Source organism: Phascolarctos cinereus, unplaced genomic scaffold (genome assembly GCF_003287225.1).
Source record: "Phascolarctos cinereus isolate Bilbo 61053 unplaced genomic scaffold, phaCin_HiC Scaffold_4;HRSCAF=312, whole genome shotgun sequence".
Taxonomy (NCBI): domain Eukaryota; kingdom Metazoa; phylum Chordata; class Mammalia; order Diprotodontia; family Phascolarctidae; genus Phascolarctos; species Phascolarctos cinereus.
In genome coordinates this window covers 74446726-74470872 of record NW_027555847.1, presented here as the reverse complement: position 1 = coordinate 74470872, position 24147 = coordinate 74446726, and the positions used below count along the sequence as shown (strand labels likewise).

Sequence of the window (24147 nt, the reverse complement as noted above, 5' to 3'; positions counted from 1 at the left end):
GGATTTAAACTCAGGAAGATGAGTCTTCCTCACTCCAGGCCCAGTGCTCTATCCACCCAGCTAGGTGCCACCTAGCTGACCTTAATAGGGAGATAGTGATGAGAAAAACCTTCATTTACTTTATCATGATGCCTTAGTTAGGCCCTGAGAGATGCTATAGAAAAAGTATATTTAGAACAATGTATAAGCCAAATGTAAAGAAATATGTCATTTATTCATAATAGGCATTTATAAAGCACCAGCTATGTGACAGGCACTCTGCCAAGCCCTGGAAATACAAATACGAATAAAGAAATGATCCCTAATCCCTCTCAAGGAGCCTACATTCTCACTAACAAAAGTGCGTATATAATTATACAAAGAATAAATACAAAGAGTTTGAGAGGAATGGCACTAACAGGATCAGGAAAGACTTATGGGATCACAGATCTAGGACTGGAAGGGACCTCAAAAGCTAGCCAGTATAACAATCTTCTCATTTTACAGGTAGGGAAACTGAGTCCCAAAGAGGTTAAGTGACTTTGCCATGGTTGCCAAGGTAGTAAATATCAGAGGTGGGATTTGAACCCAGCCCTTCTGATTCCAGAGTCATCTCTTTCCATTCCACCACCATGGTGCCTCATCCAGAACACTACTACGCTGGGTGCTAAAGGAGATACCAAAGTGAGATGGTGAGGTCTTTATCCTCATGGAACTGATAGTCTAGAAGAGGTACATATCCCAAACACAGACATGCCACCCAATATATTGTATCATAAGTACATTAGAGAGATGGAAAACACCTGTGCTGTGGGCTGTGTAAGGACTGGGGAGGTGGGGGAGGGGGAGAGGGAGAGTTCCTATCAACAAGGGGAAGGTTACATGAAGGCATTTCAGTTGGGCTTTAAAGGAGATAGGAATTCAGTCCAAGAGGGAGAGGGATGGACTATTAGACATGGGAACAGTCTAATTTGGAGGTAGGAAAATGGATAGCACATTTAGAGGACAGGAGATACACCATTTTGGCTAAAACATAGTACATGCATTAATACCTTGAGATAAGACAAGAAAGGTAGGATGGCAGAAGACTGAGTAGGGTCCTGAATGCCAAAGAACTCATTGGCCAGCATGCATTTTAAAAGATAAGGAAGATATGAGGAAGGACAGGTAATTAAAGATGAATATGACGAGTAGCATAGTTCTGGCGTCAGAGTAGCATAGAAATGGCGTCAGCATTGAAACTCAGAATTCCTGGTCTGAGAAGCAGTGCTAAGGAGGACAGAATAGGCTTTAAAGCTATTATTGGGAGAAAGAGGAAGATCTGAGAAAATGCTTCTGGTGTTAGAGAGGAGGCCAAATGAATCCATTTTTTTTTTCAGAAAATGTTACTTCTATTTTTTTCTATTAATGAAAGTCCAGAATTCAGGTCCTGTTTCTGATACACAGTGACTGCCAGGGTAAACTTGGATGAGACACTGTTAACCTCTTATTAATGCTGGTAACTCTAAGATGAAACATTGTAGAGAAGGGATAGAAGTAATCAGCAGTGATAGAGGAATTTTCTCTTCAGGAGATCTTTCCATCAATAACTCACTGGTACAATCCTAGTCTCAGTCCTAATTCCTCTATTGAGGAGAATGTTCACTGTGGCAGGGATAGAACAAAAATAATTAACAAGGAGGTAAAGTACAAGATGGGTAACTAAATGTTCACTGTGGCAGGGATAGAACAAAAATAATTAACAAGGAGGTAAAGTACAAGATGGGTAACCAAGTGGCACAGTAGAGAGTGCCAGGCGCTGGAGTCAGGAAGACTCATCTTTCTGAGTTCAAATCTGGCCTCAGACACAAGCTGTGTGACCCTGGACAGGTCACTTAATTCTGTTTGCCTCAGTTTCCTTATCATGGAGAAAGAAATGGCAAGCCACTTCAGTATCTCTGCCAAGAAAACCCCAAATGGGTTCACAAAGAGTCTGGCACAACTGAAAAATGACTGAACAACAACAAAAGTACAAGACAAGTGAGGCAATGATAAGAAGGCATGTAGCTGCACTCAGTGAGTACTAGTTACCAGTCCTTGACAACCTAGCTCTCTAGAGGTTCTAAATGAACTGACACGAGACTGTTGAGTTTCTGACAGTGCTCCCTGAAAAGCTATGGAAAACTGGAGAAGCCACAGAACTGTAGATGGCCAAGTCTTCAGTATAAAGCCCTGTTATATTGGCTCTGACACCTGGAAAAATTCTCTAGAATACATTATTAAAGGGATAAGGCTTTTGAGCATTTAGAAAAGGAGATGATCATCACTAAGAGCTATTTTGGCTTCATCAAGAACAAATCATGTCAGACTAACTTCATATCCTTTTCTGATAGGGTTGCTAGGCTGGTAGCTTACAGTAATATTGTAGATATAGATCAGCTAGATTTTAGAAAAATATGAAGTCTCTCATACTTCTCTTACGAAAAGATAGAAAGATATGGGTTAGAACAGTCGTTCTCAAAGTGTGGCATGGAAAAACTCCTGAGTCTCTAAGGCCCTTCCAAGGGGGCCACATAGTGAAAGATATATTATATTATATATTATATAGTTGCATAACTATAATAATATATAGATATAGTGCTATATAATACTAATTTCAATGTCTAACATAGTAGCCATCAATAGTAGATAGTAGATATCAATTCTAGTATAGTAAACATCAATAAAACTCTTTGATGAAAGATCCTCAATAATTTTTAAGAGTGCAAAGGGGTCCTTAGACCAAAAACTTTAAGAATTGCTGAATTAGGTAACAGTGATAGATTTGAATCTGGTTGTATGGCCAAACCAGGATTGTTCCAGAGTCAGCTCAAACCAACTTAGGAAAGCCAGTTGTTAAATTTTCAATGTGAACATTTACATCTCAGAAATCAGCAAACACTACAAACCAAGGTTGGATTTATTGTTTTGTTGATTATCTAGACTTTTAAAAATAGTGGAGAATATGTTAATAACTCAGATTAAACTTAAAATGAGTTTATATACATCCCCCTCCCCCAGAGAACCAGTTGTGAAACATCTACTAGGACACCACTAGACCCAACCCCAAAAGGAATCAGTATGTTAACTTTGAGGGAGAGCTCAGTTGAAGTTATTCACCATTTTACTGAATGATATGAATTAAGGTGGGTGTAGATGACACAAAGCTGAGAGAAATAACTCATATGTTGGGTAATAACTGAGTCAGGATCTGATAAGATCTCAACAAGCTAGGATAATGGGCCACATCTAATAAGATGAAATACAGTAAGAATAAACACATGATGCTACACTTAGGTTCAAAAAGTCAATTGTACAAGTACATGATAGAGGAGGCAAAGCATAGCAAAAGTTCTTCTGGGGTGGGGGGGAGTGAAAGGTTTAAAAAGGTTTTGGTGAATTGCAAGCTTACATGAGTCAGAAGAATCACACAGCAGACAAAAAAAAAAGCTGGCTCAAACTTAAAAATGGTTTAGGAAGAGGCAGAGTGTCCAGGATGACACATATGTACTTTGTCCTGGTCAAACTACATCCAGAACATTCTGTTCAGTTCTTACTGTCAAGTTTTAGGAAGTATTTTGACAAATGGAAACATAACAAGGAAAGGTCTACCAGGATTATGAAGGGATTTGAAATGACAACATACGAGGACTAGTTGAAGAAAATGGTGAAGAAAAGATGAGGTTCGGGCATGGAATAGTTGTCTTCAGATTTTTGAAGGACTTCCTGGAAAGTATAACTGGCCCAAAATGGAATGAGTTTGCTTGAGTGTCAGTGAATTTCCCACCATTAAAAGTTTCAATTGGACACCAAAAGACCATTCTTCAGGGATGTGGTCAGATGTATTCATGTTTAAGTAAAGGTTAGAGTAGCTCTAGGCATCAAAGGGCTATTGTTTAATGTGATGAAAAGTATATATCTAAAACCAAAAGCTAGCACTATTTGCAATGGATGCAATGCAATCCATATCCAAAGAATATGGAAACACTCTAGAAACTTTCAAAATAAACACAATACTAAAGAAAGTATGTTCCCTTTCCCAACATGGTTATTTGACATGGGTCTAGAAATAGCAATAAGAGAGGAGGAAGACATTAAAAGTGAAAATGTAAACAAAAGAGAGACAGTTATTCCTACTTGCTATTTCAATTAGAAATCCCCCTCCCCCAACTCAGTTGTAGATGTCACATAAATTGACCATGTATTGGGGCATAAAAACCTCACAAACAAATGCAGAAAAGCAGAAATATTAATGCAATAAAAATTATATTCAATAAAGGGCCATGGAAACATAGATTAAAATTAATTGGAAACTAAATAATCTAATCCTAACGAACGAGTGGGTCAAAAAACAAATCATAGAAACAATAAATGCTTTTGTTAAAGAGAATGACAACAATGTGACAACATACCAAAACTTACAAGATGCAGCCAAAGCAGTATTTAGGGGAAAATTTATATCTCTAAGTGCTAATATCAATAAAATAGAGAAAGAGCAGATCAATGAATTGAACATGCGGTTAAGAAAACTAGAAAAAGAATAAATTAAAAACCCCCAATTAAACACCAAATTGGAAGTCCTGAAAATCAAAGAAAAAATTAATAAAATTGAAAGTAAGAAAACCATTGAATTAATAAATAAAATTAGGAGCTGGTTTTATGAGGGGAATCAATAAAATAGATAAACTGTTGGTTAATTTGATTTTTGAAAAAAGTAAGAAGAAAATCAAATTAGCAGTATCAAAAATGAAAAGAGTGAATTCACCAATGAAGATGAAATTAAAACAATTATTAGGACCTATTTTGCACAATTACATGCCATATAAATCTGACAATCTAAGTGAAATGAATGTTTACAAAAATATAAATTTTCTAGATTAACATAAAAGGAAATAGAATACTTAAGTGACACTATCTCAGAAAAAATAAATTAAACAAGCCATAAATGAGTTCCCTAAGAAAAAATCCCCGAGACTAGATGGATTCAAAAGTGAATTCTACCAAACATTTAAAGAACAATGAATTCCAATACTATATAAAATATTTGGGAAAATAGGCAAAGATGAAGTCCTACCAAATTCCTTTTATGACACAAATATGGTATTGATACCTAAACCAGGAAGAGCAGAAAGAGAGAAAGAAGACTATAAACTAATTTCCCTAATGCTTATTGATACAAAATTTTAAATAAAATAATAACAAGGAGATTACAACAATGTATCACAAAGATCGTACACTGGGATCAGATGGGATTTATACCAGGAATGAAGGGCTGGTTTAATATTAGGAAAACTATTAGCATAACTGACCATACCAATAATAATATTATGTGATTATCTCAATAGATGCAGAAAAAAACTTTTGACAAAATGCAACAATCATTATTATTTAAAAAAAACACTAGAAAGCATAGGAATTGATAGAACTTTCCTTAAAATGATATGTAGTATCTATAACTCAGCAAGCATTTTTTATAATGGGGATTACAAATCCCCATTGTAATGGGTTTAACAAAGCTAGGTGCCTTCCCAATCAGATCAGGAATGAAGCAAGGATGTTCATTATCACTACTATTATTTAATATTGTACTAGAAATGCTAGCTGTAACAATAAGAGAAGAAAAAGGAATTGAAGGAATTAGAATAGACTATGAGGAAACAAAACCATCACTCTTTGTAGATGATATGATGGTATACTTAGAGAATCCACTAAAAAAAAAACTAGTTGAAACAATCAACAACTTCAGCAAAGTTGCAGATATTAAAAAAACCACATAAATAATCAGAATTTCAATATGTTAACAACAATGTCCAATAGAAAGAGATAGAGAGAAAAATTCCATTTAAAATAATTGCAGACAATATAAAATACTTGAGAGGCTACCTGCCAAGACAAACCCAGGAACTATATGAACACCATTATAAAACAATTTTCACACAAAGACAGATCTAAACAATTGAAGAAATAGTAATTGTTCATGGGTAGGATGAGCCAATATGATAAAAATGGAAATTCTCCCTAAATTAGTTTACTAAGTCAATGCCATACCAATCAAGCTAATTATTTTATAGAGCTAGAAAAAATAACAAAATTCATCTGAAAGAACAAAAGGTCAAGAATATCAAGGGAATCAATTTTAAAAATGTGAATGAAGGTGGCCTAGCAGTACCAGATCTCAAACTGTATTACAAAGCAATAATCATCTAAACAATCTGGTACTGGCTAAGAGTGATAGATCAGTGGAATCAATTAGGCACACAGTACACGGTAGAAAATGACCACAATAATTTAGTGTTTGATAAACCCAAGGATCCAAACTTTTGGGACAAGAATTCAGTATTTGACAAAACATTTCCAGGAAAATTGGAAAGCAGTTTTGCAGAAGCTGGATATAGACCATACCATATACCAATATAAGGTCAAGATGGATCCATGATTTAGACATAAAGGGTAATAGTATAAGCAAATTTAGGGAGTATGGAATAGTTTACCTGTCAGATCTATGGATAAGGGAAGAATTTATGACTAAACTAGAGATAGGGAGCATTAGGTCATGTAAAATGCATAAATTTGATTACATTATATTTTTAAAAGTTTGCACAAAGAAAGCCAATGTGGCCAAAATTAGAAGGAAAGCAAGAGACTGAGGGGAAAAAATTATAGCAAGATTCTCTGATAAAAGTCTCATTTCTCAAACATAGAGAACTGGATCAAGTTTATGAGAATTTGGGAGCAGCTAGGTGGCACAGTGGATAGATCACCAGCCCTGGATTCAGGAGGACCTGAGTTCAAATCTGACCTCAGATGCTTGACACTTACTAGCTGTGTGACCCTGGGCAAGTCACTTAACCCCATTGCCTAGCCAAAAAAAAAATTATGAGAATTTAAATCATTCCCCAGTTAATAAATGATCAAAAGACATGAACAGGCAGTTTTCAGAAGAAGAAATCAAAGCTATTTATAGTCATGTGACTAGATGTGTGACCGTGGCAAGTTACTTAACTGTTCTGGACCTGTTTCCTCATCTATGAAATGAATGTACTGGACTCAAAGACCTTTAAGATCTCTTCATGCTCTAAATCTATTATCCTATTATCCTTAAAGTATGGGTAACCCATAATTATGGGAATGATATAGATGATGAGTCAACAAAGGACTAACAGGGAGGAGAGAGCATCAGAGAGGTAAAGGAATCAGAACAAAGCAGAGTCACAAACACCTAGAGAAGAGAGAGCATCCAGGAAAAAAGGGTGGTCAACAGAGTCAAATTCTTCAGAGAGGTAAATAAGGATGAAGACTAAGGAAATACTGTCATGTTTTCCAGTTATGAGACTGTTGGTAAACTTGAAGAGATCAGAAGACAGAATACAAAGGGTTGTGAAATTAGTCATTCAATAAACGTTTATTAAGGGCTTACTATATGACAGGCAGGGTGCCATGTGCTAAGTGCTGAGGATAAAAAGAAAGGCAAATCAGTTCCTGATCTCAAGGTGTTCACAGTCTAATGGGAGAGACAACATGCAAAGAAATATGTACAAATAAGCTATATATATATAAGAGAAATTGAATATAATCAACAGAGAGAAGGCTCCAGAACTGAGGGATCAGTAAAGTCTTTCTGTAGAAGGTGAGATTTTATCTGGGACTTGAAGGAAACTGAAAAGCCAGGAGGTGGGGATGAGGAGGGAGAGAATTCCAGGCATGGGTCACAGCAAGCAAAAATGCCTAAAATCATGAGATGGAGTATCTTGTGGGAAGAACAGCAAGAAGACCAGTGTCACTGGATCATAGAGTTTGTAAAGGTGACTTAAGATGTAACAAGGCTGGAAAGGGAGGAGAGCTGATTATTAAGGATTTTAAGTACTTAAGGATTTAAAATTTGACCCTAAAGGAGACAGGGAGCCACTGGAGTTATTGAGATGGGGTGGGGTAGGGAGACAGCAGAGTAGAGGACGGTTTGGAGTGAAGAAAGACTTTTTGGCAGGGAGACCAACCTACAACTTATCACAATAGTCCAGATGTGAGATGGTGAAGATCTATATCAGTGTAGTGGCAGTGGCAGAGGAGAGAAGAGTGAATATATGAGAGATATGATGCAGGTAAAATCAACAAGCCTTGGCAGCAGATTGGATATGGAAAGAGGAAGATGAGACAGAATGAAGAGCTGAAGAAGGTACCTAGATTGGGAACCTGGATGACTGGGAGGATGGTGGTAATAGGAGAGTTTTAGACAGGAGGGTAGGGTAATAGGAGGGTATGCACAGCAATAGGATGGTTTGGGAAAAAAAAACATGAGTACATTGTTGGACATGTTAAGTTTAAGATATGTACTAGACATCTAATTTGAGATGTCTAATAGGCATCAGAGAAGTTAGGGCTAGACAAGCAGATTTGAGAATCATCAGCATAGAGATAATAATTGAATCCATAGAAGCTGAGAAGATTACTAAATGAAATGGTATATAGAGAGAAGAGAGGACCAAGCCCTGTAGGGCATCCATGGTTAGTGTGGAAAAAGGGGAGAAGAAGTGGAGGCAACAAGCATAGATAGCTTTTTCTGGGAGACTGTGAAAAAGACGAAAGCTTTAAGATGATAGCTTGAGAAGGATAGTTAGTAAAGGCTGGTTGTTTTTTGTTTTGCTTCATTTTTAGAAGCGGGAAGTTTTGGGCATCTTTGAAGGAATCAGGGAAAGAGCCAGGAAATAAGAAGGTGTGTGTGTGTGTGTGTGTGTGTGTGTGTGTGTGTGTGTGAGAGAGAGAGAGAGAGAGAGAGAGAGAGAGAGAGAGAGAGAGAGATGAGAGAGAGAAAGAGAGAGAGACAGAGACAGAGACAGACAGAAAAAAGAAAGCAACAAAGAGACAGAGACAGAAAGACATGAAATGATTAAAAGGAAATCTGTTGGAAAAGATAGTTGGGGATGGGATCAAGAACACATATAGAAGGTTTAGATTTGGAGAGAAGCATCAAGAACAAAATCAAGAACTCAGGAATAGAAATCAATGTATATAACAGGTTAGTGTTTGACAAATCTATATCTAAAAATTCCAGGGAGAATATTAATTTTTTTCTTTTCAACTGATGAGAAAATTGGATAATTGCATGGCAAAAATGAAAGAAAAAATTAATTTGGATCCATATATCATACCATACACTAAATTCTAAGAACAGAAGTCTAATAAATAATATGTTGAAGAAAAATCAATAGGTATTCTTAATGTTAAAAAAAAATAAAATAAAAGACTGGAGAAAATATATTATTCAATAAATTTTTACTCTATGCATTTTACTCTATGCACATCCAGAATCTATATTGGTATATATGTTGAATGCATGACACAAATGGAGAAATTAGAGGACATGAATGGATAATTTTGTAACATGAAAATATAAAATGTTAATAACTACATGAAAAGAGGCTCAAATACTCTAATAGTAAAATGTAAATCAAGATAATCTTACTATAACACTGACTAAATTGTCAAAAACAGCAGAAAATGCTAGAATGCAATGTTAGCAGTTCTACAGGAAAACAGGCACTCACATTAGTATTGCAGACTAATGTAAACTTTTCATGTGATAATGATAATGAGACAGAAAATTAACCATATTATTTGGCCAATTAATTCCATTACAAGAACTTCATTATATTTTTAATATATTATACTCTATATAAATATATATTTATTTGTTATCAAGCATTTCCATAACAAAATTGAATAGAATAAAAGAGGATTGCACCTGAAACTACAGATCTATTATATATGACTTGCTATTCCTTTTAAATATACATCAAAGTTATCATGTAACTTTCTTTTTCCCTTTTCCCCCCAGAGATGGCTACTATTAGAAACAGACACACACATACACACACACATATACATGTGTGTGTGTGTGTGTGTGTGTGTGTGTGTGTGTGTGTCAGTTCTTTCTCTGGATGCAGATAGAATCTTCCTTCATAGGACTTTTGTAGTTAATTTGGGTATTTATAATAGTCAGAATGACTTGGTCACTCAAAGTTATTCTTAAAATAACATTGTTGTTACTGTATATAATCTTCTCTTGGTTCTGCTCATTTTGCTCATCATTATTTCATGGAAGTCTTTCTATGTTTTTCTGAAATCATTGAGCTCATCATTTCTTATAGCAGAATTATATTTCATCATGAATATACACCACAACTTGTTTAGCTATTCCCCAGTTGACAGGAATCCCTGCAATTTCCAGTGCTTTGTATAATGATAGTACAGGACATGCTGGATTCATTTTTAAAAATAGAAGAATAACATCTATAGTGAAAGACAATTCCGTAGCAAGTAGTGGTCTTATCACTGAGCACAACATTTGTGAAATCTATGATCAGAATGTAATTGGCCTGAAGGACTCTCAAGTTGCAAACATACTTTCAATATCTGGGACTTGTTACCATTACAATCATGTCTGCTTTCATCTTTGAACACGTAATGAAAAGGATGGCATCAAGCGTTATAAAAATCTAAATGGATCATGCTACCCCAGAAGTTTGAAATTCAACCAATTGTATCTTTCATATAATGGAAACTTTGCTGAGCTTGGGTAGTTTACTCAACATTTTCTGTATTAGACACACAAACCTTACTGAAAGCCCAAAAGCATATGCTGCACAAGAGCCTTTGTATTGTATTATAGCTGGGAATATTACTGTTTGACACAATTTTGTATTCAAACTGTAAATTGTATTTATAGCCTTATACTGATTTTACAGATGTGAACCTTTCAAGAGTTTTGACTTTCATGGCCTCAAGTTTCCCATAGTTAAACTACTCTTCCTATAAGCAATTATGGTTAAGATAATTAATACAGACTTTAAAAAATATTATAATCAGGTACCTGTATTTTAGATATTGTAGAAAATGATATTGTTCCTTTTAATTTTCTTCTGGTGTAGTAGTTTTAATGCTTTGCCATTGTACTTTCGGAATAACTGTTTTCTGTTCCAATTTTGTTTATAAAAATGAAATTAAGCAACCTTGGTTTCATTCCACATGAGCATTGCAAATGGCAAAATGTAGAACTGCACAAAATTGTGATGATCTTATCTTTAATAATGTATAACTAATGCTTCAATTGTTGCCTTAACCATGTTAAAGGAAAGTTCTGAAATAAAAATAAAACAGTTGATCAACTCAAACAAAAAGAAAAAAAAAGAGAGCTGCTATAAACATTTTAGAACATATAGGGTATTTTTCCCTAATCATCTTTGGAAATAGACCTAGTAGTGGTATTACCAGGTCAAAAGGTATAGGCAGTTTAATAACTCTTTGGGCATAATTTCAAATTACTCTCCAAAATGGTCAGATCAGCTCACAGATCCACCAACAATGAATTGAGGTCCCAATTTTTCCACATCCCCTCCAACATTTACAATGTGGGGGTCTGAAGTTCAAGAACTTTATTATAAAGACAGTAGAAAATTAGACGTAACCTAGATGTCCAATAATTGGAAAATTGCCAAATAAATTATGTTATATAAATGTTACCATAACATAAAAATTATATGCACATGTGTAACAAAGTCAAAGGTAATAGGATTAGGGACAAACTTGGAAAGAGATACAAAACAAATAAATTTATTGCTGTTTATTGTAATATTTTCTTAAAATTCACAGTATCATATGTGTAAAGATATGTCTCCTTAGTTTGCATATTTATTTCATTATTTGTTTTTGTTTATTTCATCATTTGTTTTCAATTTAAAATAAAAATAGTAATTTAAAATAAGACAAATCATTTACCACCCATTTAAAATAAAAACAAACAAATACAGGTTACATAAGACAGGGAAACTATACCACAGAATTGCAAGTCCCTCTAGCATTTACTTACAGAAGATAAATATAGTCAACAGAAATTCCCAGAAAATTGCACTGAGACTATCTCCAAGTCTAAACCACAGTTAATAATTAACAGAATCTTTAGAAATAGTATCGTTCAGCGAAGTCAAGTTTCCAGGTATAAAATACTCCCCTTTCCAGCGATAATACTTCAATTAAGAATGGCTCGTTCTATTTTGAAAATGGATCTTTTGACTTACTTGTCTTGGATTTCAGCTCTTTCTTAAGGTACGCAGAACCTTCACAGAGCTTGTCAGACCTCTGGAAATGAGGAAAATGGAGATCAGTAATTATGGAACTTGGACTAGCACCCACTTTTGCAGGCTAAAAACATACATCTCAGGCCCTCACCTCTTCACTCTCACATCACATTTAATCATTAACTTTGCATAGTGAGAAAGGTCATAACATCTTGAGAAACTTCTCCTCTAGTGAATATTTTTTTGAGAGAGAAAAGTAAATCAGTAAAAAAAATATTGGTTCTAACATCCCTCTTCTCAATGGACTTAGTCTACTTTCTATAAAAAAATAATCTAGAATAGGATTAGTTGGATGAATAATTTAATTTAATTCAATTCAATTCAACTCAGTTCAATTCCACTCAACCCAATTCACTAAATTCAATAAACGTTATTAAGCACTTATAGTGTGTAGAACATTAGGCTAGATACAGGTAGAGATAGAGAGTATAGATAAGACATGGTCACTACCCTCATGGAACATACGGAGAGGATGCCACATACACAGACAAATATAATATATGTAACCCAGGCTTCAAACGTGGAGTGTTTGAATAGGACTCTCCTCATTAGTGGAGAAAATAAGTACTCCCTACTTGCCTGCATGAAGGGTAGGGTTGCTTTAGAGATGAAAAGCTTCTTTCCTGCTTTCAGAGACACACACCAGAGGTTCCAGAATCTCTTTGGGGAATGACCTATGGAAAGAGAAAAGACTTTGGAAGGCAGGCATGCAGGGGAAATCTAGCTCCTCAATCTGTCCTTGATTTCCAACTTAACTCTCCAAAGACTTTGGAGCATTTTTTTTTTGTGTGTGAGATAAGGGGATCTCTCTTGGTTGGGCTGAGATACCTCACTCCCAACTGGGAGAACTCATTGACTCTTTTGTACTTTTGTGGGCAAGCTAGGTGACACAGTGGATAGAATGCTGGGCCTGAAGTCAGGAAGACTCATCTTCTGAGTTCAAATCTGGCCTCACATAGTAACTACCCTGGGCAAGTCATTTAACCCAGTTTGCCTCAGTTTTCCTCATCTGTAAAATGATTTGGAGAAGGAAATGGCAAACCACTCTAGTAGGGGTCAGGAAAAGTCTGAAATGACTGAACAACAACAACTTTTGTGTATATTCTAATTTGTATAACTTCTGTTTTCTGTTTGTGCTTACTTGGATAAATGGTTTTACTTGTTATTCATTTACAGCCCCTTCTCTTGCTTTCCTCAAGACAGGAATCAAAGTCTCACTTGGGGAAGACTGGGCAAAATTTCAAAGATATCTATTCATGCCACACTGTGAGCTGCATTTAGACAAACCACGTGGATTTACACTTGCCACTGGACGAAAAGCACATGCCCTACATAAAAATAATGCATAATATGTGCCTAATGTAGGTATGAAGTACCACACAAATGCTAGGGAGGGAAAGATTGCCTCTGACTAGAGTCAAGAAAAGCTCTCTGGAAAAAATAGCATTTTAGTTATGCTTTAAAGAATGGAGATCAGGAAAATGGATAGTTATAAGGCAGAGCATGGGCAAAGACACGGAAGGGGGAAAGCCACACTATATATGTGGGATAGTGAGAAGTCCAATGTTTGGAGAGTAGAGTAGTATGAATTATATCCAGAAATGATTAATGGAGCCAAACTGCGTACTCAATCAGGAGGCTAAGGAGTACTAACTTTACCTGGTAGGATGAAGAAGGTGATGAAGAAGAGGAAGAAGAAGAGAAAGAAGAAGAGAAAGAAGAAGGATGAGGAGGAGAAAGAAGGAGGAGAAAAAGAAGAAAGAGAAGAAGGAAGAGGAGGAGGAGAAAGAAGAAACTGTTGAAGGCTTTGGAGCAGAGAACTGAGATCATCAGGATCTATGTAAATGAAAGGTTTAAGTCAGCTTTCTCAGCGCCCTCTCACCAGGAAATTTTCTGTGGATACAGAAATCCAGAGGCAAGCTCAACTTCCCATAATTCAAATAGACTGTACAATATGGAATCTCTGGTTTTACAGCTCTCATTGTAGAGTTGTTCTGTCGTTTTGTTCTTCATTTTCAAAGAGGACTAATGACATCAAAGGTGATGTCTTGACTCATGTGTAAGTTGGATTTAAGTGAGGCAGAGTTGCACAAAGTAATCAGCCTTATTCATTCTTCCAGAGTCATCAAAGTCCAGTGGCAAGACAAAAGTCAGGATGTCTGGCAATGGCCCAGGAATGCAGTGGATGACCTTAGTGTCTTCAATAGCTGACCAAATTCTAGGCTTTTCACAGTGCCTGCTTCAGCCACCTCCATGGCCTTTGGAACACATTGTTCTCATCTGCCCTTTCCTCTGGGGGATGTCTTCATGGTGAGGTAGGGAGGTATCTTCCCCATTGTTGTTTACTCCAGTACTGGTATACATGGAAAGGAAATCCAAGTCAGCAGGTCATGAGTCCTACTCCTATAGACATATACCTTACACCATGATGATCACATCACTCCCCAAATGCATACCTATGGGCTCCCCACTACCATACTCACCCATATTCATTATCTGCTCTCATAGCAATACACACTTTTACCACAACTCGCTTTTGCGAATGTTACCCATGTGTTATGCTTCCACTTCTATCCTGCTCAGACCAGTTTCCAACCAACCCTTGCTAAGCTGTGGGAATGAATGAGATTGCTCAGATTGTCCTCTATATCTGAAATGCTCTTCTCTCATCACTCATTCCTATCACCTCCTTGCCATACCTGCCCTTATCTGTTGAAATTCTACCCATCCTTTAAAATACAATTGTAATGTCATTTCTTCCATGAAGGCTTTCCTGGTATCTTCAGAGATAAATGACCTTTTCCTCCCTAGGCTTCCTATAGCGTTTGGTACCTCTCATATATTTGTTAGGTACTTTCAGCAGACCTCTACTTAACAATAATAATATTTATTATTTATGTAGTACTTTAAGCTTTAAAGCATGCTTTACATATGTTATCATTGAAGATTTCCAAGGGAAAGAATGAAAGGAGAGAAGCAAAATGGCTAGGGACACACCCTTAGGGAACATTCACCCTAAAGAGTATGAAGAGCCTGCAAAGGAAACAAAAGGACTAGTTTGAGAACCATGAAAGCCAAGAGGTTTCAGGATCCTAGATTTTAGAGTTGCAAGGGAGAAGTTATTGAGCGCAACTTCTTCACTTTACAAATGGGGAAACTGAGGCCTAAAGAAGTTAAATACCTTACCCAGATTCATACAGTTAATAAATATCTCTGAAGTCAAGAGAGGAGAAAGTAACTGAATAAGGAGTGACCAATTAGGCATTGGTTGTGGGATAAGAAAGGGTTAGAGAGAGAAAAGGGTACATGGGTGGGTGAGCAACCTAAAGTAGCTTGCTTAAAGCAGCTTAAGACCATTAAAAATTTTTAATTAAATTTTTTCAATGAAAATCTTCCTTCTCTCCTTTCCACCCCAATCCCACTGAAAAACAAAGAAAAACAAAAACCCAGTTACAAACATGTACAGTCAGCCAAAATAAATTGCCTCATTGGCCATGATTTTTTTTGTCTCAGTCTATACTCTGAGTATATCATCTCTCTACCAGGAACATGCTTCATGATGAGTGCTCAGGAATCACACATACACAGTCATTGTATTGATCAGAGTTCTTAAGTTTTTCAAAGTTGTCTGTAGAATATTTTTGTTATTGCATAAATTGTTCTTCTGGTTCTGTTCATTTCACTTTGCATCAGTTCATAAAGACCTGTAAGTCTTTACAAGTTTCTCTGAAACCATCTCCTTCATGATTTCTGTTTTTATTTTTAAGTTTTATTGATGTTTTTTGTTTTTATGTTACAAACATTTATAAATTACCCTCACTCTATGAGAAATCTCTTATAACAAAAGAAAGTTATTAAAGAAAACTAACAATATAGTGACCTCATTGGAAAGAGCATGCAACAGTCCACATCTTTCGCAATTACCCCCACCCCTTTTAAAAAATTGCTCCAAATTGTTTTGCAGAATGGCTAGGTCAGTTCCCAGCTCAACTAAGAGTTTATACATGTATCTGCTTTTCCACAGTTATAGCATTTATCATTTTCCTTTTTTTTGTCAACTCTGCCAATCTGATGGATATAAGGCAGAGCCTCATGTGTTTTAATTTGCATTTCTCTGATTATTAGTGACAATTTTCTCGGTTTTTCCTTTCCATGTTCCTCCCTAGTGTATTCCTCTTTTCCTTTTCCATGCTCCTTTTGAGATCCTCAGAACATAATAAAACTACTCCCAGGCTCTTTGTCTTATTAGATTATCCCTGTAATTGCTGATGATAACAGCGATCAAAGGTAACATATTTGTCATCACTCCATACTAGAATATTTAGTCCTTTAAGATTGCTTGCTCATGTTTACTTTTTTAATGTTTCTCTTGATTCTTGTGTTTGTATTTCAGATTTTCTAAACAGCTCTGGTCTTTTTTCCAGGAAAACTCAGAAGTCCTCTGTTTTTATTAAAGATCCATTTTATTACTAATTTTGCTAAGCAAATTGTTTTTGGTTGTAAACTTATACCATTAACCTTTTGGAATATTGTATTCCAAGCTCTGCCCTCCTTTATAGTAGTGGCTGATAAATTTTGTGCAACCTTGACTTTGGCTCTTCCATACTAGAATTCTTTGTTTTTGGCTGTTAGTATTTTTCTTTGACCCAGAAGTTCTCAGTTTTGGCTTTAATGTTCCTGAGAGTCTTCATTTGGGGATTTCTTTCAGGAATTGAGCAATGGATTCTATTTCTACTTTGCCCTCTGGTTCTGAAAGATCTGAGCGGCTTTCTTGAAATATTGTATCTAGGCTTTTTTTTTTTAATTTTTAGCCATAACTTTCATATAATCCAGTGATTGTTAAATTACATATTTTTGATCTGGTTTCTAGGTGACACAGTGATAGAACCCTGGACTTGGAATTAGGAAGACCTGAGTTCAAACCTGCCCTCAGGCATTTACTCTCTGTGTCATCCTGGGCAAGTCACTTAGCCTTTGGCTGCCTCAATACCCCCATCTTATCCTCATAAAATGGAGTTAATAATAGCACCAACCTCCCAGTGTTGTTGTGAGAATAAAAATCAGATGACATTTGTAAAATGTTTTATAAACCTTAAATTACTATGTAAATGTTATATAAATATAAGTGCTATGTAAATCCATTCCATTTATTTATCTTAACTTGTATAGCTATTCCTCATTTGATAGGCACCTCCTCAGTTTCTAATTTTTTGCCATTGCAAAAAGAGCTATAAATATTTTTGTATATCTTTAGAGTTTATTTTTCTTAGGTCTAGGGATTTATTAATGCCTCTCTTACATACCCTCCCTCTAATTCTCCTTTATCTTCTTTCCCTCTTATTTTCCTGTAGAATGAAATGTATTTCTATACCTTATTGTGTGTCTATTTGCAATGATCCCTCCTTTGAGTAATTCAGATAAGAGTGAGGTCCAGTTCAGCAACTTCCCCTCCCCTTCCTCTTTGTACAGACTTCTTCTTGCATATATAAGACAATTTCCTTTAACCTTTTTCTTCCTCCTTTCCAATGTATTCCTGTTCTCCTTCCTTTCCATTCTAAGATCATCAAAATATAAAAGAATCACTCCCAGACCTTCTGTCTAATTAAATTCCTTCTGATCCCCTACTGATAATAGGATTCAGAAAGGAAACATGTATCATCTCCCCATATTAGAATGTAATTTGTCCTTGTTTAGTCCTTTAAGATTATTTATTTGCGTTTACCTTTTTGGGTTTTTTCTTGACTCCTGTGTTTGCACTTCATAGTATCTATGTAGCTCTAGTTTTTTCATCAGGATTGCTTAAAAGTTCTCTATTTTATTGAAGGTCCATTTCCCTATCCCCGCCCCACAGAATTATACTTAGTATTGTTGGATAAGTTGTTCTTGTTTGTAAGCTCATTTCCTTTACCTTCTGGAATATTGTATTTTAATTTTTCTGGTTCTTTATAGTGGAGTCTGCTAAGTCTTGTGTGATCCTGACTGTGGCTCCTCAGAACTTGAATTATTTCTTTCTGGCTGGTTGAAGTTGTTGTTTTTTTTTTTTTACCTTTGACCATGAAACTCTAGATTTGGGCTGTCATATTCCTTTGAGTTTTCATTTTGGAGCTTCTTTCAGGGTGTGACTTAAGTACTCTCTATTTCTATTTTGCCCTTTGATTCCAAGAATTCTAAGCAGTTTTCCCAAATATGATATCAAAGCTTTATTTATTTTATTATTTTTTTTATCATGGCTTTCAGGTAGTTCAGTCATCCTTAATTTTTCCTTCCTTGATTTGTTTTCCAGGTCATTTTTACTATTAAATTTCCTAAATTTTCTTTTATTTTTTTTTCAGTAGTTTGACTTTCTTTTTAATATTTCATGTTGTCCTTATAGAATCATTGTCTTCTATCTGGTCCATTCTAACTTTCAGGGAGTTTGTAGCTTGGGCAAAGTTTTATATCTTTTGTACCTTAATTTCCTTTCAGTTCTTTCTTCTATAACTCCCATTTTTTCCAATTTTTTTTCCTTTTGTGTTCTAATTTCATTTAAAAAAATTTTGTGTTTGTAATCTTGCTTCTTCTCTTCTAGGAGTTCTGGTTGAACTTATGCCCAAGCAGTATTTTTCTTTGAAGCTTTACTTGTAGATGTTTTGGAGTCATTCTCTTCTTCTGGGATTGTATTTTGATTGTCCCTGTGTTCATAATAGCTTTATATAATGGAATTCTTTTTATTGTTGTTGTTCACTCATTCTTCCAGCCTATTTCCTGACTTTGGACTTTCTATTAGGGTCAGGTTCTGCATACTCCTGGACAGAATGTCTAGGCCTGTCCTACTTCTGCTTTCCTAGATTATAGTATCTCAGGGACAGCTCAAGCTGGGATCCTATAAGCTTTCAGTGCTCCCAAAAGTTCCTGATCCAAGGCAAGTCTGAGCTCTGCAAGTCCCTGACCTGGACTTGGCTCTGAGCAATAGATGTGTGGGCTTGCCTCCTTAGAGTTGCAGTCAATTGTTGCTGGGCCCAGCCAGCTGGAATGTTCTGCTAGTGCAGAGTGACAGAACTGTAGGCCTGCTTTTGTACCATGATTCCTGCCCTGGTTATTCTGCTACAGGTTTTAACCTGGAATAAACATTGAAACTGAGATCCTGCTTTGTTCCTGAGATCTGAGCCATGTAAGCTTCCCTTGCTTCTGAACCCGTTCCCTGTTTAGTATATATTCTAGGGCCTGTAACCACTCTGTCTGTTGCCTTATGCTGACCAAGATTGGAAAAATAACTTCATTGTGACCTTTTCTTTGATTTCTTATTCAGGATTCAGTCTGGGTGTATTTTATTGATCTGTTTTGAGGAGAGTCCTCCCTCCCCGAGTGGATGAGAGAAGGAGACCACACTATTCATTCCTGCTGCCCTGCCATCTTAGCTCTGCCCTTCTCACTGGTATCAGGCAGAAGGTCTGGGAGTGATTCCTTTATGTTTTGATGATCTTAGAATGGAAAGGAATGGGAGCAGGAATACATTTGAATTTCCAGATCGGAACTCAATCTGGTGTATTTCCACATCTTTATAGTGAAGTTGTAGGGGAGAGCTTGCTTTCTTCCTGTTATACCATTATCTTGGCCCCTGCTATAGATTCCTTTTTCTTTTTTTTTTTTTTTAGCTAGGCAATGGGGTTAAGTAACTTGCCAAAGGTCACTCAGCTAGTGAGTGTTATGTGTCTGAGGCTGGATTTGAACTCAGGTCCTCCTGACTCCAGGGCTGGTGCTCTATTCACTGTGCCACCTAGCTGCCCCTATAGATTACTTTTTAAAGAAGTGTAGCTGTCAAAGCAGGGGCAGCTAGGTGGCACAGTGGATAGAATGCCAGGCTTGGAATCAAGAAAACCTGAGTTCGAATGTGACCTCAGATACTTACTAGCTGTGTGAGACCTTGAGCAAGTCATTTAACCCTGTTTGTCTCAATTTCCTCATCTGCAAAATGAGTTGGAGGAGGAAATGCCAAACCACTCCGGTATCTTTGCCAAGAAAACCTGGAATGGGGTCATGAAGAGTTGGACACAACAGAACAAGAAGTTATTAAGGAAAAGAGAGATGACTGGAAAAGTTATTAAGGAAAAGAGAGGTAACCGGGTATGGTAGAAAAGTAAAAGGGTTTTTTGTTGTTGTTCTTGTTAGCATTAGGGAGAATTGAAGATATTTGTAGGCATATGGGAAGGAACCAGTGAACAAAGATCTGATGAAGATGCCTGAGAAGAAGGATATTACAGCTACAGCATGTTCCTGGAGAAGGCAGGAGAGAGTAGGCAGCATCAGTGCATTAGTGGAGGTATTTGTCATCTGAGAAAGAAGTAAGGAAGGAGAGTGTGTGATGACATGGAGAAATTTCAAGGAAGCAAATTGGAAGAAATTCTTACCAATTGGCTTCAAGCTCCTCAGTGAGGTAGGTAGCAAGCTAGGTAATCTGGGACAATCTTGTTCAGATTTCTCTCTCTGATGTTGTTGCTGTCATAGATATCAACACTTTTGTTTTCCTTTGTATAGCCATCCTAACTCTAATGAGGAAGGATGGAAGGAAAAAAGCGTTTATGAAGTACCTGCTATGTGACAGACACTGTCAAGGCAGAAATGGGAAACTGGTGTCAAACTCTCTGACAGCTATTATCTCCTTTAATCCTCACAACAATGCTGTGAGTTAGATGCTTTTATTATCCTCATTTTACAGTTGAGGAAACTGAGGCAGACAGGTTACCTGACTTGCCAAGGGTTATAAAACTAGGCAGCACCTGAAGCTGGATTTGAACTCAGGTCATCTTGACTCCAGGCCCATTTTTCTATCACAGTGCCACCTAGATGCACTATCTAGCTATAGCAGAAGTATAGTCCATTTATTTGAAAATGATTAGGTGAATAAAGCATCACAGAAGGTCACTTGTATTACTGTTCCACCAAAGGCAAATTTGAATTAGGCAGAAAAGAGCTGTTAAGAATTTAATTTAGAGGGGGCAGATAAGTGGTGCAGTGGATAGAGCACCGGCCCTGGATTCAGGAGGACCCGAGTTCAAATCCAGCCTCAGACACATAACATGTACTAGCTGTGTGATCCCCGGGCAAGTCACTTAACCCCATTGCCTAGCCAAAAAAAAAAATGATTTTAATTTAGATTTGACTTTAGTTTAGGACATTGGAATACATTTAGTCTAATAAATATTCTAAGAAATTTGAAAAGCATTCTACTGGGGAATTAAACTATACTTTTGAAAACCAAGGATTTTTTTAAGTTCCCAAAGGGCTTTTAATTTTAAGTTTGTGAGATTTTTTTTCTTTCCCTTGCTAATTCTAGGAATTTCAAGGTAAATGTCATGAAAAGAACAGCCTCATTTGGAATATGAGGAAACCAAGAACTGGAAGTGTCCTTAGGTCCCTTGCCTCCTTAGGGGGTTCACTGTATGTCCCATACTGAGAGTTAGGAAGCAACACATACATCCATTTCCTCAGTTGGCCAATCTCATGCATTTACAGTTTTATTTTGTTTTGTTTTTTGAGACTCAGTCTTCCTATTTCACCCAGGTTGGAAGTGTAGCGAATACTCTCAGATATGATCCCACTGCGGAATGGCCCAGAAGCTTTGTTTGCTTTATTTGGGCCCTGCTCTGGCCCCTACCTGGGCCAGTTCATCCGTCTTTAGGCAGCCAGTTGCTTTCTTTCTCCCGTTTTAGAGGCAGCCTGACATAGTGAATAGAGAGCTGGTCTCAGGGCCAGGAAGACTTGGGTTCAAGTCTTGCCACTGATATACACTTGCTGAGTGACCTTAAACAAGTTATTTAAACTCTCGGGGCTTAAGACAACTCTCTGAGATTATAAATTATGAAGAAGGTGCCAAACTGCATTTGTAGAGGGAATTTACTGATCTGAGAGCTTCTCAGACCAATGAAATCACTAGTACAGGTCTTCTCCTTCCCCGTATTAAGGGGATACAATGTGGGCCTCTAGCCCTATCTGTCCTGACTATATTAGCAAAATGTTAAATGTAGGTAAATGCAAATTGACAAACTAGATTTAAATAAATTACCAGGACAAATGAGCGTAGGCATACAGGTTGTCAAGATATTTAACTCCAGGGCAGAACTGGGAAACTGATGTCATAAAGAGCCATAGCATAGGAGGCCTGCGTAATTGGCATTGTAATTCCCACTCATTAAACAAGAGTTCCACTGGGACTCTAGAAATCAAAGTCCAGTGAATCTCCCTTCTCTATAGCAAATTAAAGGAACCTACAATAAAGGGTAGGTTAGGGAAAGGACTCATGGTTTCTGGGAGGAAAAATTATGCCTGGTTAATCTACTAGAATTCTTTTAGGGTCTATATAACAAGACTGCATGCAATTCCGGTGAGGGTGAAGAGGTATGATTCGCTTGTAAAAGTTCAGAGAAGGGCCACTAAAAATGGCTAAGACAAATGGAGAAGGGATTTATAAACTTTTAAAATAGGACTCTTCAATCTGGAAAAACAACTGAGAAGGCCTGGATAGGGTAAATCTCAGTTTCTTCAAGTCCTAGAACATTTCAACTTCAAGCACTCCTGGAGCAAAGACAGTTTCAGGACAACCCCGAGGAAGGACTACTTTTCACAGTTGGTAGAAAGTAAACTTATGGAAAGTATTTCTCTGTGATGCAGTTCAGGCTGAGAATAAGAATATGTTCATGTTAAATATCCAGGGATGTTAAACCCATAATTCAATTCAATTCAAATTAATTCAACAAATACTATTTGAAAATGTTTTATTACTGGCTGGCTCCTGATTACTGTGACTAATGAATCCCATGAAGTAGTCTCATTATTTGAATTCCCATTGAATATTCCCATTGGACTGGAACTAATTACCACATGTTATATAATTATAACTTCCCATAGTATAAATTTGAATATATGTATAAACCTAATAATAACACATCAACCAAAATAAACAAATAAGCCTACAAAATAAATTGTCAACAAGCATTTATTAAGTGACATTCTATGTACCAGATGTTGAGTGGTGGGGATACAATGTAATTCCTGCCCTCAAGGAGCTCACAGTCTAATGACAATGACAACATCAGACAATTGTGTCCAAACAAAATATATAAAGGGTAAATTGGATAGAATCACAGAGGGAAGGCAGTAGTGTTAAGGAGGATCAAGAAAGGTTTCTTGCAGAAGGTGAGACTTCAGTTCAGACTTGAAGGAAGCCAGGAAGCAGAGATGAGGAGGGAGAGAATTTCAGGTATAGGAGATAACCAGTGAAAATGCATTGATTTGGGAAATGGGGTGTCTTGTGCAAGGAAAACAAGGAGGCCAGTGTCACAGGAACAAAGAGTAAATGGTGAGGAAGAGTGGAAAGGTAGCAAGGGGCCAGGTTACGCAGGGCTTTAAAAGCCAGATAGAGGATTTTGTATTTGATCTTGGAGATGACAGGGAGCCATTGGAGTTTCCTGAATAGGGGGTTGAGATGATAAGACCCAAGCTTTAGGAAGATCACTTTGTTGGCAGTTGAGTGGAAGATAGGCTAGAATAGGGATACAGCTATTTCAGGGACACCACCAGTAGGCTATTGCAATTGTTGAGATATGAGGTAATGAGGGCCTGAACCAGGGTGCTTGCAAAACCTTACCCAGAACCCCTAGTTTTTATCAAGGAAGAACCAGAAGAGTGAACAAACCAATAAGGTGACCCTTTTGAGACCTCTCCAAAATTCTGCAACTTTTGTCCTTATCTTTTTTCCATTCTTCTCTTTTTTTTTTTTTTTAAAAAAAACAGTTGCATAATAACATTCTACTGGAGCACATACGTAAGAAAATGATTTCAAATGGATACGCACTAATTTCAAGAGGGAGAGAGAACTAATGACTGGGAAGACTTAGTAAAGCCCCTGGGCAGGAGATGGCATCTACACTGTGCTTCAAAGTAAACTACAGAATCTGTAGGACAGCAGGGAGGAGGGAATTCATTCTAGACAGGTAAGACCTTTTGTGCCAAGGTAAGGAGGTAAAAGGTAGAATGATGTTTG

The 24147-nt window shown here is 36.8% G+C and overlaps 1 protein-coding gene across 1 annotated transcript in view; it reads right to left on the bottom strand.

Moving 5' to 3' along the window:
• The window catches only part of DDC (dopa decarboxylase), a 113068-nt gene extending 100891 nt beyond the window's left edge, over positions 1-12177 (bottom strand). Inside the window, exon 1 of the mRNA XM_020981309.2 lies at positions 12069-12177. The gene's annotated coding sequence lies outside the window, so the exon portion shown is untranslated. The remainder of the gene's footprint in view (positions 1-12068) is intronic.
• Positions 12178-24147: the final 11970 nt, after the last annotated feature.